Below are 18,651 nucleotides of genomic sequence, written 5' to 3'. Positions count from 1 at the left end.
AATTCTCAATGGCCCTTGTCATCACAATGCCCCATTCCCTTGTCATCACAATACTCCATGCCTTTGTCATCACAAAGCTCCATGACGCATGTCATCAGAATCCTCCATGGCCTTCTCATCACAATGCTCCATGCCCATGTCATCACCATGCTCCAAGACCCCTGTAATCACAATGCTCCATGCCGCTTTTCATCTCAATACTCCATGGACCCTTTCATCACAATGCACCATGAACATCATCATAATGCTTCTTGCTATTGTCATCACAATGAAATCAAAATGCTCCATGACCTCTCTCATCAGAAAGCTCCAAACGCTTCTGATCACAATGTTCTATAACACTTGTCATCACAACGCCCAATGACGCTCGTCATCACAATTATCCATGGTCTTCTCATCACAATGCTCCATGACCTTTGTCATCACAATGCTCAATACACTTGTCATCACAATGCTCCCTGACACTTGACGTCAGTATGCTCCTTGAAGCCTATCATGACAAGGCTCCATGCCTTTTTCATCACAATGCTCCATGCCCTTGTCATCACAAAGTCCATGATGCATGTCATCAGAAAGCTCCATGGTCTTCTCATCACAATGTTCCATGCCCTTGTCATCACAGTACTCCAAGAACCTTGTAATCACAGTGTTCCATGTCCATTATCATCAGAATGCTCCATGAGATTTGTCATCACAAGGCTCAATGATCTTCTCATAACAATGCTCCAGAACCTTGTCATCACAGTGCTCCATTCCCTTATCACCACAATGCCCCATGACACCTGTCATCACATTACTCCATGAATATTTTCCCCACAATGCTCCATGCCTTTGTCAGCAAAATGCTACATGACTTTGTCATCACAATGCTCCATGCGCTTGTCTTCACAATCTTCCCTTACCATTGTCATCCCAATCCTCCATAAACTTGGGATCACATTGCTTCATGCCCTTGTCATCACAATGCTCCACGCTTCTTGAAATCAAAAGGCTCCATGACCTCTGTCATCACAATGCTCCAAACCATTGTGATCACAATGTTCCATAACACTTGTCATCACAATGCCCTATGACGCTCGTCATCACAATTATCCATGTTTTTATCATCACAATGCTCCTGACCTTTGTCATCCAATGCTCAATACAGTTGTCATCACAACGCTCCCGGACCCTTGTCATCACTATGCTCCTTGAACCCAGTCATGACATGGCTCCATGCCTTTTTCATCACAATGATCCATGCCCTTTTCATCACAAGGCTCCAAGAACCCTGTAATCACAATGCTCCATGGCCCTGTCTTCACAAAACTCCATGACGCATGTCATCAGAATGCTCCATGGACTTCTCATCACAATGCTCCATGCCTTTGTCATCACAATGCTCCAAGAGCCCTGTAATCACAATGCTCCATGCCCCTTTTCATCAGAATGCTCCATGAGACTTGTCATCACCAGGCTCCTGGTCTACTCATCATAATGCTCCAGGATCTTGTCATCACAATGCTCCTTTCCCTTTTCATCAATATGCTCCATGAAACCTGTCATCACAATACTCCATGAATATTTTAAGCCCAATGCTCCATACCCTTGTTATCCCAATGCTCAATGACCACTGTAATCACCATGCTCCATGCCTTTGTCAGGAAAATCCTACATGAACTTGCCATCACAATGTTCCATGCGCTTGTCATCACAATCCTCCATGAAACTTGGGATCACATTGCCCCATACACTTGTCATCACAATGCTCCATGGTCCTTGAAATCACTGTGCTCCGTGACCTCTGTCATCACAATTCTACCAACACTTGTGATCACAATGCTCCATAGCACTTTGCATCACAATTCTCCATGCCATTGTCATCACAATGCTTCATGACCTTTGTCATCACAATGCTCAATAAACTTGTCATCACAATGCTCCCTGACACTTGTCGTCAGAATGCTCATTGAAACCTGTCATGAAAAGGCTCCATGCCGTTTTCATCACAATGCTCCATGCACTTTTCATCACAATGCTCCATGCCATGGTCATCCCAATGCTCCATGCCCTGGTCATCCCAATGCTCCATGTGCATTGTCATCACAATTCTCCACGTCCCTGTCATCACTATGTTCCATGACTCTTCTCATCATAATGTTACATGATCGTGTCATCACAATTCTCCATACACTTATCATCGCAATGCTCAATGACCCTTTTCATAGCAAGCTCCATGTTCTTGTCATCACAGTGCTTCACGACATTTTCTTCAAAATTATCAATGGCCCTTGGCATCACAATGCTCCATGTCCTTGTCATCACAATGCTCCATGCCATTGTCATCACAATGGATCCTGACATACGTCATCACAATGCTCCTTGACACCTGCCTTCACAATACTCCATGACATTGTCATCACAATGATCCATGCCCTTGTCTTCACAATGCTCCAAGACCCCTGTAATCACAAAGCTCCATGTCCCTTATCTTCACAATGCTCCATGACCCCTGTCCTCACAATGCTGCATGAGTACCGTCATCTCAACCCTCCATGACCCCTGACAAAACAATGATCCGGGAGACTTCTCATCAAAATTCTCCATGACCATTGTCATCCCAATGCTCCATGAAACCTGTAATCACAATGAACCGTGACGCCTGTCATCACAGTGTTCCATGACACTTGTCATCACGATGCTCCATACCTTTGTCATCAAAATGCTACATGACTTTGTCATCATAATGCTCCCTGCCCTTCTCATCACAATGTACCATGCCCTTGACCTCAATATGCTTCATGACATTTGTCATCACAAATCTCCATGACCCTTGGCACCACAGTGCTCCATGTCACTGTCATCACACTGCTCCATGAACCCTCTCATCACATTGCTCCATGCCCCTGTCATCACAAAGCTCCATGAAGCTTGTCATCACAATGTTCCATGCCGTTGTCATCACAATGCTCCATGCCCTTCTCATCACAATGCTCCATGCCCTTGTCATTACATTCCTCCATGACCCATGTATCACAATGTTCCATGCCCTTGTCATCACAATGCTGCATGCACACTCTCATCACAATATTCCATGAAACTTCTCAGACCAATGCTCTATGCCCTTGTTATCACAATGCTCCATTACCCCTGTCATAACAATGCTCCATGACCTCGGTCATCACAAAGTTCCACGGCCTTGTCATCAAAAGGCTCCATGACACTTGTCATCTCAATGCTCCAAGACGCCTGCAATTACAATGCCCCATGCCCTTGTCATCACAAAGCTCCATGACACATGTCGTCAGAATGCTCCTTGGCCTTCTCAGCACAATGCTCCATGCTCTTGTCATCACGATGCTCCTAGACCCCTGTCCTCACAATCCTCCATGACTCCTGGCATCACAGTGCACCATCCCCATCATCATAATGCTTCATGCTATTGTCATCACAATGAAATCAAAATGCACCATGACCTCTGGCATCACAATGCTTCAAACCCTTGTGATCACAATGTTCCATGACACTTGTCATCACAACGCCCCATGACGCTCCTCTTCACCATTATCTGTGGACTTCTCTTCACAATGCTCCATGCCATTTCCATCGCAATGCTCCATGTCATTGTCATCACAATACTCCACAAGATGGTCATCAGAATGCTCCATGACACTTGTCATCACAATGCTAAATGACCCCTGTCCTCACAATGTTCCATGCCCCTTGTCATTACAGTACTCCAAGACACTCCTCATCACAATTATCCAAGGTCTTCGCATCACAATGCTCCACGGTCTTGCCATCACAAAGCTCCATGCCATGATCATCCCAATGCTCCATGTCCATTGTCATAACAATTCTCAAAGTCCTTGTCATCACAATGGTCCATGACACTTCACCTCATAATATTACATGCACATGTCAGCACAATTCTCAATTCACTTGTCATCGCAATGCTCCATGACCCTTGTCATAGCAAGCTCCATGCACTTGTCATCACAGTGCTTCAAGACCTTGTCATCAAAATTTTCAATGGCCCTTGTCATCACAATGTCCCATTCCCTTGTCATCACAATGCTCCATGCTCTTGTCATCACAAAGCTCCCTGACGCATGTCATCAGAATCCTCCATGGCCTTCTCATCACAATGCTCCATGCCCATGTCATCACCATGCTCCAAGGCCCCTGTAATCACAATGCTACATGCCCCTTTTCATCTCAATACTCCATGGACCCTTTCATCACAATGCACCATGTACATCATCATAATACTTCTTGCTATTGTCATCACAATGAAATCAAAATGCTCCATGACCTCTCTCATCAGAATACTCCAAACGCGTGTGATCACAATGTTCTATAACACTTGTCATCACAACGCCCAATGACGCTCATCATCACAATTATACATGGTCTTCTCATCACAATGCTCCATGACCTTTGTCATCACAATGCTCAATACACTTGTCATCACAATGCTCCCTGACACTTAACGTCAGTATGCTCCTTGAAGCCTGTCATGACAAGGCTCCATGCATTTTTCATCACAATGCTCCATGCCCTTGTCATCACAAAGTCCATGATGCATGTCATCAGAAATCTCCATGGGCTTCTCATCACAATGCTCCATGCCCTTGTCATCACAGTACTCCAAGAACCTTGTAAACACAGTGTTCCATGTCCATTACCATCAGAATGCTCCATGAGATTTGTCATCACAAGGCTCAATGATCTTCTCATAACAATGCTCCAGAAACTTGTCATCACAGTGCTCCATTCCCTTATCACCACAATGCCCCAAGACACCTGTCATCACATTACTCAATGAATATTTTCCCCACAATGCTCCATGCCTTTGTCAGCAAAATGCTACATGACTTTGTCATCACAATGCTCCATGTGCCTGTCTTCACAATCTTCCCTTACCATTGTCATCCCAATCCTCCATAAAACTTGGGATCACATTGCTTCATGCCCTTGTCATCACAATGCTCCACGCTTCTTGAAATCAAAAGGCTCCACGACCTCTGTCATCACAATGCTCCAAACCCTTGTGGTCACAATGTTCCATAACACTTGTCATCACAATGCCCTATGACGCTCGTCATCACAATTATCCATGGTTTTATCATCACAATGCTCCTGACCTTTGTCATCCAATGCTCAATACAGTTGTCATCACAACGCTCCCGGACCCTTGTCATCACTATGCTCCTTGAACCCAGTAATGACATGGCTCCATGCCATTTTCATCACAATGATCCTTGCCCTTTTCATCGCAAGGCTCCACGAACCCTGTAATCACAATGCTCCATGCCCCTGTCATCACATAACTCCATGACACATGTCATCAGAAAGCTCCATGGACTTCTCATCACAATGCTCCATGCCTTTGCCATCACAATGCTCCAAGAGCCCTGTAATCACAATGCTCCATGCCCCTTTTCATCAGAATGCTCCATGAGACTTGTCATCACCAGGCTCCTGGTCTACTCATCATAATGCTCCAGGATCTTGTCATCACAATGCTCCTTTCCCTTTTCATCAATATGCTCCATGAAACCTGTCATCACAATACTCCATGAATATTTTAAGCCCAATGCTCCATACCCTTGTTATCCCAATGCTCAATGACCACTGTAAGCACCATGCTCCATGCCTTTGTCAGGAAAATCCTACATGAACTTGCCATCACCATGCTCCATGGGCTTGTCATCACAATGATCCATGCCATAGTCATTACATTCCTCCATGACCCATGTATCACAATGTTCCTTGCCCTTGTCATCACAATGCTCCATGCCCACTCTCATCAAAATAATCCATGAATCTTCTCAGACCAATGCTCTATGCCCTTGTTATCACAATGCTCCATTACGCATGTCATAACAATGCTCCATGACTTCGGCCATCACAATGTTCCACGGCCTTGTCATCACAAGGCTCCATGACACTTGTCATCTCAATGCCCCAAGACCCATGCAATTACAATGCTCCATGTCCTTGTCATCACAAAACTCCATGACGCATGTCATCAGAATGCTCCTTGGCCCTCTCATCACAATGCTCCATACACTTGTCATCACGATGCTCCTAGACCCCTGTAATCACAATCCTCCATGCTCCCTGGCATCACAGTTCACCATCCCCATCATCATAATGCTTCATGCTATTGTCATCACAATGAAATCAAAATGCTCCATGACCTCTGGCATCAAAATGTTCCAAACCCTTATGATCACAATGTTCCATCACACTTGTCATCAGAACACCCCATGACACTCGTGTTCAACATTATCTGTGGACTTCTCATCACAATGCTCCATGCCCTTTTCATCACAATGCTCCATGCCATTGTCATCACAATACTCCACAAGATGGTTATCAGAATGCTCCATGACATTTGTCATCACAATGCTCCATGAACACTGTCCTCACAATGCTCGATGCCCCTTGTCATTACAGTGCTCCAAGACACTCGTCATCACAATTATGCAAGGTCTTCGCATCACAATGCTCCACGGTCTTGCCATTACAAAGCTCCATTCCCTGGTCATCTCAATGCTCCATGTCCATTGTCATCACAATTCTCAACGTCCTTGTCATCACAAAGGACCATGACACTTCTCATCATAATGTTACATGCTCTTGTCATCACAATTCCCCATCCACTTGTCATCACAATGCTCCATGACCCTTGTCATAGCAAGCTCCATGCCCTTGTCATCACAGTGCTTCACGACCTTGTCATCAAAATTCTCAATGGCCCTTGGCATCACAAAGCTCTATGTCCTTGTCATCACAATGCTCCATGCCATTGTCATCACAATGGACCCTGACATATGTCATCACAATGTTCACTGACACCTGCCTTCACAATACTCCTTCATCTTGTCATCATAATGATCCATGCCCTTGTCATCACAATGCTCCAAAACCCCTGTAATCACAATGCTCCATGCCCCTTGTCATCTCAATACTCCATGGACACTTTATTCACAATGCACTATGACCATCATCATAATGCTTCATCTTATTGTCATCACAATGAAATCAAAATGCTCCATGACCTCTCTCATCAGAATGCTCCAAACGCTTCTTATCACAATGTTCCATAACACTTGTCATCACAACGCCCAATGACGCTCATCATCACAATTATCCTTGGTCTTCTCATCTCAATGCTCCATGAAATTTGCCATCACAATGCTCTATACTCATGTCATCACAATGCTCCCTGACACTTGTCGTCAGTATGCTCCTTGAAGCCTGTCATGACAAGGCTTCATGCCTTTTTCATCACAATGATCCATGCCCTTTTCATCACAAGGCTCCAAGAACACTGCACTCACAATGCTCCATGCCCTTGTCAGCACAAAGGCCATGATTCAGGTCATCAGAAAGCTCCATGGCCTTCTCATCACAATGCTCCATGCCCTTGCCATCAAAATACTCCAAGAACCCTGTAATCACAGTGTTCCATGTCCCTTATCATCAGAATGCTCCATGAGATTTGTCAGCACAAGGCTCCATGGTCTTCTCAAAACAGGGCTCCAGAACCTTGTCATCACAGTGCTCCATTCCCTTATCATCACAATGCTCCATGACACCTGTCATCACATTACTCCATGAATATTTTCCCCAAAATGCTCCATGCCTTTGTCAGCAAAATGCTACATGACCCCAGTCATCACTATGCTCCATGCCCCTTTTCATCAGAATGCTCCATGAGACTTGTCATCACAAGGCTCCATGGTCTACTCATCAAAATGCTCCAGGATTTTGGCATCACAATGCTCCTTTCCCTTTTCCTCACCATGCTCCATGAAACCTGTCATCACAATACTCCATGAACATTTTAAGCCCAATGCTCCATACCCTTGTCATCCCAATGCTCAATGACCACTGTAATCACCATGCTCCATGCCTTTGTCAGCAAAATCCTACATGACCTCGCCATCACAATGCTCCATGCGCTTGTCATCACAATCCTCCATGAAACTTGGGATCCCATTGCTCCATACACTTGTCATCACAATGCTCCATGCTCTTTGAAATCACAGTGTTCCATGACCTCTGTCATCACAATGCTACAAACACTTGTGATCACAATGCTCCATAACACTTGGCATCACAATGCTCCATGCCATTGTCATCACAATGCTTCATGAACTTTGTTATCACAATGCTCCATGACACTTGTCATCACAATGCTCCCTGACAATTGTCGTCAGAATACGCCTTGAAACCTGTCATGAAAAGGCTCCATGACATTTTCATCACAATGTTCCATGCTCTTTTCATCACAATGCTCCATGCCATTGTCATCACAATACTCCACAAGATGGTGATCAGAATGCTCCATGACACTTGTCATCACAATGTTCCATGACCCCGTCCTCACAATGCTCCATGACAGCTGTCCTCACAATGCTCCATGCCCCTTGTCATTACAGTGCTCCAAGACACTCGTCATCACAATTATCCATGGTCTTCTCATCACAATGCTCCACGGTCTTGCCATCACAATGCTCCATGCCCTGGTCATCCCAATGCTCCATGTCCATTGTCATCACAATTCTCCACGTCCTTGTCATCACAATGGTCCATGACACTTCTCATCATAATGTTACAAGCTCTTGTCATCACAATCCTCCATGCACTTGTCATCGCAATGCTCCATGACCCTTGTCATAGCAAGCTCCATGAGCTTTTTATCACAGTGCTTCACGAAATTGTCATCAAAATTCTCCATGGCCCTTGGCATCACAATGCTCCATGTCCTTGTCATCACAATGTTCCTTGCCTTTGTCATCACAATGCTCCAGGCCCACTCTTATCACAATAATCCATGAAATTTCTCAGACCAATGCTCTATGCCCTTGTTATCACGATCAATTACTCCTGTCATAACAAAGCTCCATGACCACTGCCATCACAATATTCCACGGCCTTGTCATCACAAGGCTCCATGACACTTGTCATCTCAGTGTTCCAAGAACACTGCAATTACAATGCTCCAAGCCCTTGTCATCACAAAGCTCCATGACGCATGTCATCAGAATGCTCCTTGGCCTTCTCATCACGATGCTCAATGCCCTGGTCATCACGATGCTCCTAGACCCCTGTCATCACAATCGTCTATGCACCCTGGCGTCACACTACTCCATCCCCATCATCATAATACTTCATTCTATTGTCATCACAATGAAATCAAAATGCTCCATGACCTCTGGCATCACAATGCTCCAAACCCTTGTGATCACAATGTTCCATCACACTTGTCATCACAACGCCCCATGATGCTCGTCTTCACCATTATCTGTGGACTTTTCATCACAATGCTCCATGCCCTTTTCATCACAATGCTCCATGCCATTGTCATCACAATACTCCACAAGGTGATCATCAGAATGCTCCATGACACTTGTCATCACAATGCTCCATGACCCCTATCCTCACAATGCTCCATGCCCCTTGTCATTACAGTGCTCCAAGACACTCGTCATCACAATTATCCAAGGTCTTCGCATCACAATGCTCCACGGTCTTGCCATCACAAAGCTCCATGCCCTGGTCATCCCAATGCTCCATGTCCATTGTCATCACAATTCTCAACGTCCTTGTCATCACAATGGTCCATGACACTTCTCATCATAATGTTACATGCTCTTGTCATCACAGTCCTCCATGCACTTGTCATCGCAATGCTCCATGACCCTTGTCATAGGCAAGCTCCATGCGCTTGTCATCACAGTGCTTCACGAGTTTGTCATCAAAATTCTCAATGGCCCTTGGCATCACAATGCTCCATGCCATTGTCATCACTATTGACCCTGACATATGTCATCACAATGCTCTCTGACACCTGCCTTCACAATACTCCTTGATCTTGTCATCATAATGATCCATGCCCTTGTCATCGCAATGCTCCAATACCCCTGTAATCACAATGCTCCATGCCCCTTTTCATCTCAGTGCTCCATGAAAACTGTCATCACAATGCACCATGTCCATCATCATAATGCTTCATGCTATTGTCATCACAATGAAATCAAAATGTTCCATGACCTCTGTCATCACAATGCCCCAAACCCTTGTGATCACTATGTTCCATAACACTTGTCATCATGACGCTCGTCTTCACCGTTATCTGTGGACTTCTCATCACAATACTCCATGCCCTTGTCATCACAAAGCTCCATGACACATGTCATCAGAATCCGCCATGGCCTTCTCATCACAATGCTCCATGCCCATGTCAGCACAATGCTCCAAGACCCCTGTAATCACAATGCTCCATGCCCCTTTTCATCTCAATGCTCCATGGACCCCTTCATCACAATGCACCATGACCATCATCAAAATGCTTCATGTTATTATCATCACAAGGAAACCAAAATGCTCCATGACCTCTTTTATCACGATGCTCCTATACCGCTGTAATCACAATCCTCCATGCCCCCTGGCATCACAGTGCACCATCCCCATCATCATATTGCTTCATGCTATTGTAATCACAATGAAATCAAAATGCTCCATGACCTCTGGCATCACAATGCTCCAAACCCTTGTGATCACAATGTTCCATCACACTTGTCATCACAATGCCCCATGACACTCGTCTTCACCATTATCTGTAGACTTTTCATCACAATGCTCCATGCCTTGTTCATCACAGTGCTCCATGCCATTGTCATCACAATAGTCCACAAGATGGTCATCAGAATGCTCCATGACACTTGTCATCACAATGCTCTATGACCCCTGTTATCACAATGCTCGATGACACCTGTCCTCACAATGCTCCATGCCCCTTGTCATTACAGTGCTCCATGACACTCATCATCACAATTATCCAAGGTCTTCGCATCACAATGCTCCATGGTCTTGCCATAACAATGCTCCATTTCCGTGTCATCACAAAGCTCCATGATGCATGTCATCAGAATGCTCCTTGGCCCTCTCATCTCAATGCTCCATGCCCTTGTCATCACTATGCTCCTAGACCCCTGTAATCAAAATCTTCCATGCCCCCTGGCATTACAGTGCAACATCCCCATCATCATAATGCTTCATGCTATTATCATCACAATGAAATCAAAATGCTCCATGACCTCTCTCATCAGAATGCTCCAAATGCTTGTGATCACAATGTTCCATTACACTTGTCATCAAAATGCTCAATGATGCTCGTCATCACAATTATCCATGGTCTTCTCATCACAATGCTCCATGACCTTTGTCATCACAATGCTCAATACACTTGTCATCAAAATGCTCCCTGACACTTGTCGTCAGTATGCTCCTTGAAGCCTGGCATGAAAATGCTCCATGCCCTTTTCATCCCAATGATCCATGCCTTTTTCATCACAAGGCTCCAAGAACACTGCACTCACAATGCTCCATGCCCTTGTCATCACAAAGGCCATGATGCATGTCATCAGAAAGCTCCATGGCCTTCTCATCACAATGCTCCATGCCCTTGTCATCACAATACTCCAAGACCCCTGTAATCACAGTGTTGCATGTCCCTTATCATCAGAATGCCCCAGGAGATTTGTCATCACAAGGCTCCATGGTCTTCTCATAACAATGCTCCAGAACCTTGTCATCACAGGGCTCCATTCCCTTATCATCACAATGCTCCATGGCACCTGTCATCACATTACTCCATGAATATTTTCCCCACAGTGCTCCATTCCTTTGTCAGCAAAATGCTACATGACCTTGTCATCACAATGCTCCATGCCATTGTCATCACAATGGACCCTGACATATGTCATCACAATGCTCCCTGACACCTGTCTATACAATATTCCATGACCTTGTCATCACAATGATCCATGCCTCTTTTCATCACAATGCTCCATGACCCCTGTCCTCACAATGCTGCATGACCACTGTCATCACAACGCTCCATGACCCCTGACAAAACAATGATCTGGGACTCTTGTCAGCAAAATTCTCCATGACCATTGTCATCCCAATGCTCCATGAAACCTGTAATCACAGTGAATCGTGACGCCTGTCATCACAGTGCTCCTTGACACTTGTCATCACGATGCTCCATGCCTTTGTCATCCAAATGTTACATGACCTTGTCATCACAATGCTCCCTGCTTTTCTCATCACAATGTACCACGCCCTGACATCAATATGCTTCCTGACCTTTGTCATCACAAAGCTCCATGACCTTTGGCATCACAGTGATCTATGCCACTTTCATCACAATGCTCCATGAAAAATCTCATCGCATTGCTCCGTACACTTGTCATCACAAAGCTCCATGACGCTTGTCATCACAATGTTCCATGCCCTTCTCATCACAATGCTCCATACCATAGTCATTACATTCCTCCATGTCCCATGTATAACAATGGTTCTTGCCCTTGTCATCACAATGCTCCATGCCCACTCTCATCACAATAACCCATGAATCTTCTCAGACCAATGCTCTATGCCCTTGTCATCACAATGCTCCATTACGCATGTCATAACAATGCTCCATGACTTCGGCCATCACAATGTTCCATGGCCTTGTCATCACAATGCTCCATACACTTCTCATCACGATGCTCCTAGACCCCTGTAATCGCAATCCTCCATGCTCCCTGGCATGACAGTTCACCATCCTCATCATCATAATGCTTCATGCTATTGTCCTCACAATGAAATCAAAATGCTCCATGACCTCTGGCATCAAAATGTTCCAAACCCTTGTGATCACAATGTTCCATCACGCTTGTCATCAGAACGCCCCATGACATTCGTGTTCAACATTATCTGTGGACTTCTCATCACAATGCTCCATGCCCTTTTCATCACAATGCTCCATGCCATTGTCATCACAATACTCCACAAGATGGTCATCAGAATGCTCCATGACACTTGTCATCACAATGCTCCATGACCACTGTTATCACAATACTCCATGACACCTGTCCTCACAATGCTCCATGCCCCTTGTTACTACAGTGCTCCATGACACTCATAATCACAATTATCCAAGGTCTTCGCATCACAATGCTCCACGGTCTTGCCATCACAATGCTCCATGCCCTTGTCATCACAAAGCTCCATTACGCATGTCATCAGAATGCTCCTTGGCCCTCTCATCACAATGCTCCATGCCTTTGTCATCACTATGCTCCTAGACCCCTGTAATCAAAATCCTCCATGCCCCCTGGCATCACAGTGCAACATCCCCATCATCATAATGCTTCATGCTATTGTCATCACAATGAAATCAAAATGCTCCATGACCTCTCTCATCAGAATGCTCCAAATGCTTGTGATCACAATGTTCATTAACACTTGTCATCACAACGCTCAATGACGCTCATCATCACAATTATCCATGGTCTTCTCATCACAATGCTCCATGACCTTTGTCATCACAATGCTCATTACACTTGTCATCAAAATGCTCCCTGACACTTGTCGTCAGTATGCTCCTTGAAGCCTGTCATGACAAGGCTCCATGCCTTTTTCATCCCAATGATCCATGCCTTTTTAATCACAAGGCTCCAAGAACACTGCACTCACAATGCTCCATGCCCTTGTCATCACAAAGGCCATGATGCATGTCATCAGAAAGCTCCATGGCCTTCTCATCACAATGCTCCATGCCTTTGTCATCACAATACACCAAGACCCCTGTAATCACAGTGTTCCATGCCCTTATCATCAGAATGCCCCAGGAGATTTGTCATCACAAGGCTCCATGGTCTTCTCATAACAATGCTCCAGAACCTTGTCTTCACAGTGCTCCATTCCCTTATCATCAAAATGCTCCATGACACCTGTCATCACATTACTCCATGAATATTTTCCCCAAAATGCTACATGCCATTGTCAGCAAAATGCTACATGACCTTGTCATCACAATGCTCCATGCCCCGTTTCATCAGAATGCTCCATGAGACTTGTCATCACAAGGCTCCATTGTCTACTCATCACAATGCTCCAGGATATTGTCATCACAATGCTCCTTTCCCTTTTCATCACAATGCTCCATGAAACCTGTCATCACAATACTCCATGAACATTTTAAGCCCAATGCTCCATACCCTTGTCATCCCAATGCTCAATGACCACTGTAATCACCATGCTCCATACCTTTGTAGCAAAATCCTACATGAACTTGCCATCACAATGCTCCATGCACTTGTCAACACATTCCTCCATGAACCTTGGGATCACATTGCCACATACACTTGTCATCACAATGCTGCATGCTCCTTGAAATCACAGTGCTCCATGACCCCTGTCATCACAATGCTACAAACACTTGTGATCACAATGCTCCATAAAACTAGGCATCACAATTCTCCATGCCATTGCCATCACAATGCTTCATGACATTCGTTATCACAATGCTCAATACACTTGTCATCACAATGCTCACTCATACGTGTCATCAGAATGCTCCTTGAAACCTGTCATGAAAAGGCTCCATGCCTTTTTCATCACAATGCTACATGCCCTTTTCATCACAATGCTCCATGCCATTGTCATCACAATACTCCACAAGATGGTCATCAGAATGCTCCATGACACTTGTCATCACAATGCTCCATGACCCCTATCATCACAATGCTCCATAACAGCTGTCCTCACAATGCTCCTTGCCCCTTGTCATTACATTGCTCCAAGACACTCGTCATCACAATTATCCATGGTTTTCTCATCACAATGCTCCACGGTCTTGCCGTCACAATGCTCCATGCCCTGGTCATCCCAATGCTCCATGTCCATTGTCATCACAATTCTCCACCTTTTTGTCATCACTATGGTCCATGACACTTCTCATCAGAATGTTACATGTTCTTGTCATCACAATCCTCCATGCACTTGTCATCGCAATGCTCCATGACCCTTGTCATAGCAAGCTCTATGCGCTTGTCATCACAGTGCTTCACGACATTGTCATCAAAATTCTCAATGACCCTTGGCATCACAATGTTCCATGCTCTTGTCATCACAATGCTCCATGCCATTGTCATCACAATGGACCCTGACATATGTCATCACAATGCTCCCTGACACCTGTCGATACAATATTCCATGACCTTGTCATCACAATGATCCATGCCTCTTTTCATCACAATGCTCCATGACCCCTGTCCTCACAATGCTGCATGACCACTGTCATCACAACGCTCCATGACCCCTGACAAAACAATGATCCGGGACTCTTGTCAGCAAAATTCTCCATGAGCATTGTCATCTCAATGCTCCATGAAACCTGTAATCACAGTAAATCGTGACGCCTGTCATCACAGTGCTCCTTGACACTTGTCATCACGATGCTCCATGCCTTTGTCATCAAAATGTTACATGACCTTGTCATCACAATGCTCCTTGCCCTTCTCATCACAATGTACCACGCCCTGACATCAATATGCTTCATGACCTTTGTTATCACAAAGCTCCATGACCTTTGGCATCACAGTGATCCATGCCCCTGTCATCACAATGCTCCATGAAAGCTCTCATCACATTGCTCCGTGCCCTTGTCATCACAAAGCTCCATGCCGCTTGTCATCACAATGTTCCATGTCCTTCTCATCACAATGATCCATGCCATAGTCATTACATTCCTCCATGACCCATGTATCACAATGTTCCTTGCCCTTGTCATCACAATGATCCATGCCCACTCTCATCAAAATAATCCATGAATCTTCTCAGACCAATGCTCTATGCCCTTGTTATCACAATGCTCCATTACGCATGTCATAACAATGCTCCATGACTTCGGCCATCACAATGTTCCACGGCCTTGTCATCACAAGGCTCCATGACACTTGTCATCTCAATGCCCCAAGACCCATGCAATTACAATGCTCCATGTCCTTGTCATCACAAAACTCCATGACGCATGTCATCAGAATGCTCCTTGGCCCTCTCATCACAATGCTCCATACACTTGTCATCACGATGCTCCTAGACCCCTGTAATCACAATCCTCCATGCTCCCTGGCATCACAGTTCACCATCCCCATCATCATAATGCTTCATGCTATTGTCATCACAATGAAATCAAAATGCTCCATGACCTCTGGCATCAAAATGTTCCAAACCCTTATGATCACAATGTTCCATCACACTTGTCATCAGAACACCCCATGACACTCGTGTTCAACATTATCTGTGGACTTCTCATCACAATGCTCCATGCCCTTTTCATCACAATGCTCCATGCCATTGTCATCACAATACTCCACAAGATGGTTATCAGAATGCTCCATGACACTTGTCATCACAATGCTCCATGAACACTGTCCTCACAATGCTCGATGCCCCTTGTCATTACAGTGCTCCAAGACACTCGTCATCACAATTATGCAAGGTCTTCGCATCACAATGCTCCACGGTCTTGCCATTACAAAGCTCCATTCCCTGGTCATCTCAATGCTCCATGTCCATTGTCATCACAATTCTCAACGTCCTTGTCATCACAAAGGACCATGACACTTCTCATCATAATGTTACATGCTCTTGTCATCACAATTCCCCATCCACTTGTCATCACAATGCTCCATGACCCTTGTCATAGCAAGCTCCATGCCCTTGTCATCACAGTGCTTCACGACCTTGTCATCAAAATTCTCAATGGCCCTTGGCATCACAATGCTCTATGTCCTTGTCATCACAATGCTCCATGCCATTGTCATCACAATGGACCCTGACATATGTCATCACAATGTTCACTGACACCTGCCTTCACAATACTCCTTCATCTTGTCATCATAATGATCCATGCCCTTGTCATCACAATGCTCCAAAACCCCTGTAATCACAATGCTCCATGCCCCTTGTCATCTCAATACTCCATGGACACTTTATTCACAATGCACTATGACCATCATCATAATGCTTCATCTTATTGTCATCACAATGAAATCAAAATGCTCCATGACCTCTCTCATCAGAATGCTCCAAACGCTTCTTATCACAATGTTCCATAACACTTGTCATCACAACGCCCAATGACGCTCATCATCACAATTATCCTTGGTCTTCTCATCACAATGCTCCATGAAATTTGCCATCACAATGCTCTATACTCATGTCATCACAATGCTCCCTGACACTTGTCGTCAGTATGCTCCTTGAAGCCTGTCATGACAAGGCTTCATGCCTTTTTCATCACAATGATCCATGCCCTTTTCATCACAAGGCTCCAAGAACACTGCACTCACAATGCTCCATGCCCTTGTCAGCACAAAGGCCATGATTCAGGTCATCAGAAAGCTCCATGGCCTTCTCATCACAATGCTCCATGCCCTTGCCATCAAAATACTCCAAGAACCCTGTAATCACAGTGTTCCATGTCCCTTATCATCAGAATGCTCCATGAGATTTGTCATCACAAGGCTCCATGGTCTTCTCAAAACAGGGCTCCAGAACCTTGTCATCACAGTGCTCCATTCCCTTATCATCACAATGCTCCATGACACCTGTCATCACATTACTCCATGAATATTTTCCCCAAAATGCTCCATGCCTTTGTCAGCAAAATGCTACATGACCCCAGTCATCACTATGCTCCATGCCCCTTTTCATCAGAATGCTCCATGAGACTTGTCATCACAAGGCTCCATGGTCTACTCATCAAAATGCTCCAGGATTTTGGCATCACAATGCTCCTTTCCCTTTTCCTCACCATGCTCCATGAAACCTGTCATCACAATACTCCATGAACATTTTAAGCCCAATGCTCCATACCCTTGTCATCCCAATGCTCAATGACCACTGTAATCACCATGCTCCATGCCTTTGTCAGCAAAATCCTACATGACCTCGCCATCACAATGCTCCATGCGCTTGTCATCACAATCCTCCATGAAACTTGGGATCCCATTGCTCCATACACTTGTCATCACAATGCTCCATGCTCTTTGAAATCTCAGTGTTCCATGACCTCTGTCATCACAATGCTACAAACACTTGTGATCACAATGCTCCATAACACTTGGCATCACAATGCTCCATGCCATTGTCATCACAATGCTTCATGAACTTTGTTATCACAATGCTCAATACACTTGTCATCACAATGCTCCCTGACAATTGTCGTCAGAAATCGCCTTGAAACATGTCATGAAAAGGCTCCAAGACTTTTTCATCGCAATGTTCCATGCTCTTTTCATCACAATGCTCCATGCCATTGTCATCACAATACTCCACAAGATGGTGATCAGAATGCTCCATGACACTTGTCATCACAATGTTCCATGACCCCGTCCTCACAATGCTCCATGACAGCTGTCCTCACAATGCTCCATGCCCCTTGTCATTACAGTGCTCCAAGACACTCGTCATCACAATTATCCATGGTCTTCTCATCACAATGCTCCACGGTCTTGCCATCACAATGCTCCATGCCCTGGTCATCCCAATGCTCCATGTCCATTGTCATCACAATACTCCACGTCCTTGTCATCACAATGGTCCATGACACTTCTCATCATAATGTTACAAGCTCTTGTCATCACAATCCTCCATGCACTTGTCATCGCAATGCTCCATGACCCTTGTCATAGCAAGCTCCATGCGCTTTTCATCACAGTGCTTCACGAACTTGTCATCAAAATTCTCCATGGCCCTTGGCATCACAATGCTCCATGTCCTTGTCATCACAATGTTCCTTGCCTTTGTCAT

The sequence above is a fragment of the Mesoplodon densirostris genome, chromosome Y (genome assembly GCF_025265405.1).
Source record: "Mesoplodon densirostris isolate mMesDen1 chromosome Y, mMesDen1 primary haplotype, whole genome shotgun sequence".
Lineage (NCBI taxonomy): Eukaryota > Metazoa > Chordata > Mammalia > Artiodactyla > Ziphiidae > Mesoplodon > Mesoplodon densirostris.
Note: the sequence above shows the minus strand (reverse complement) of the source record.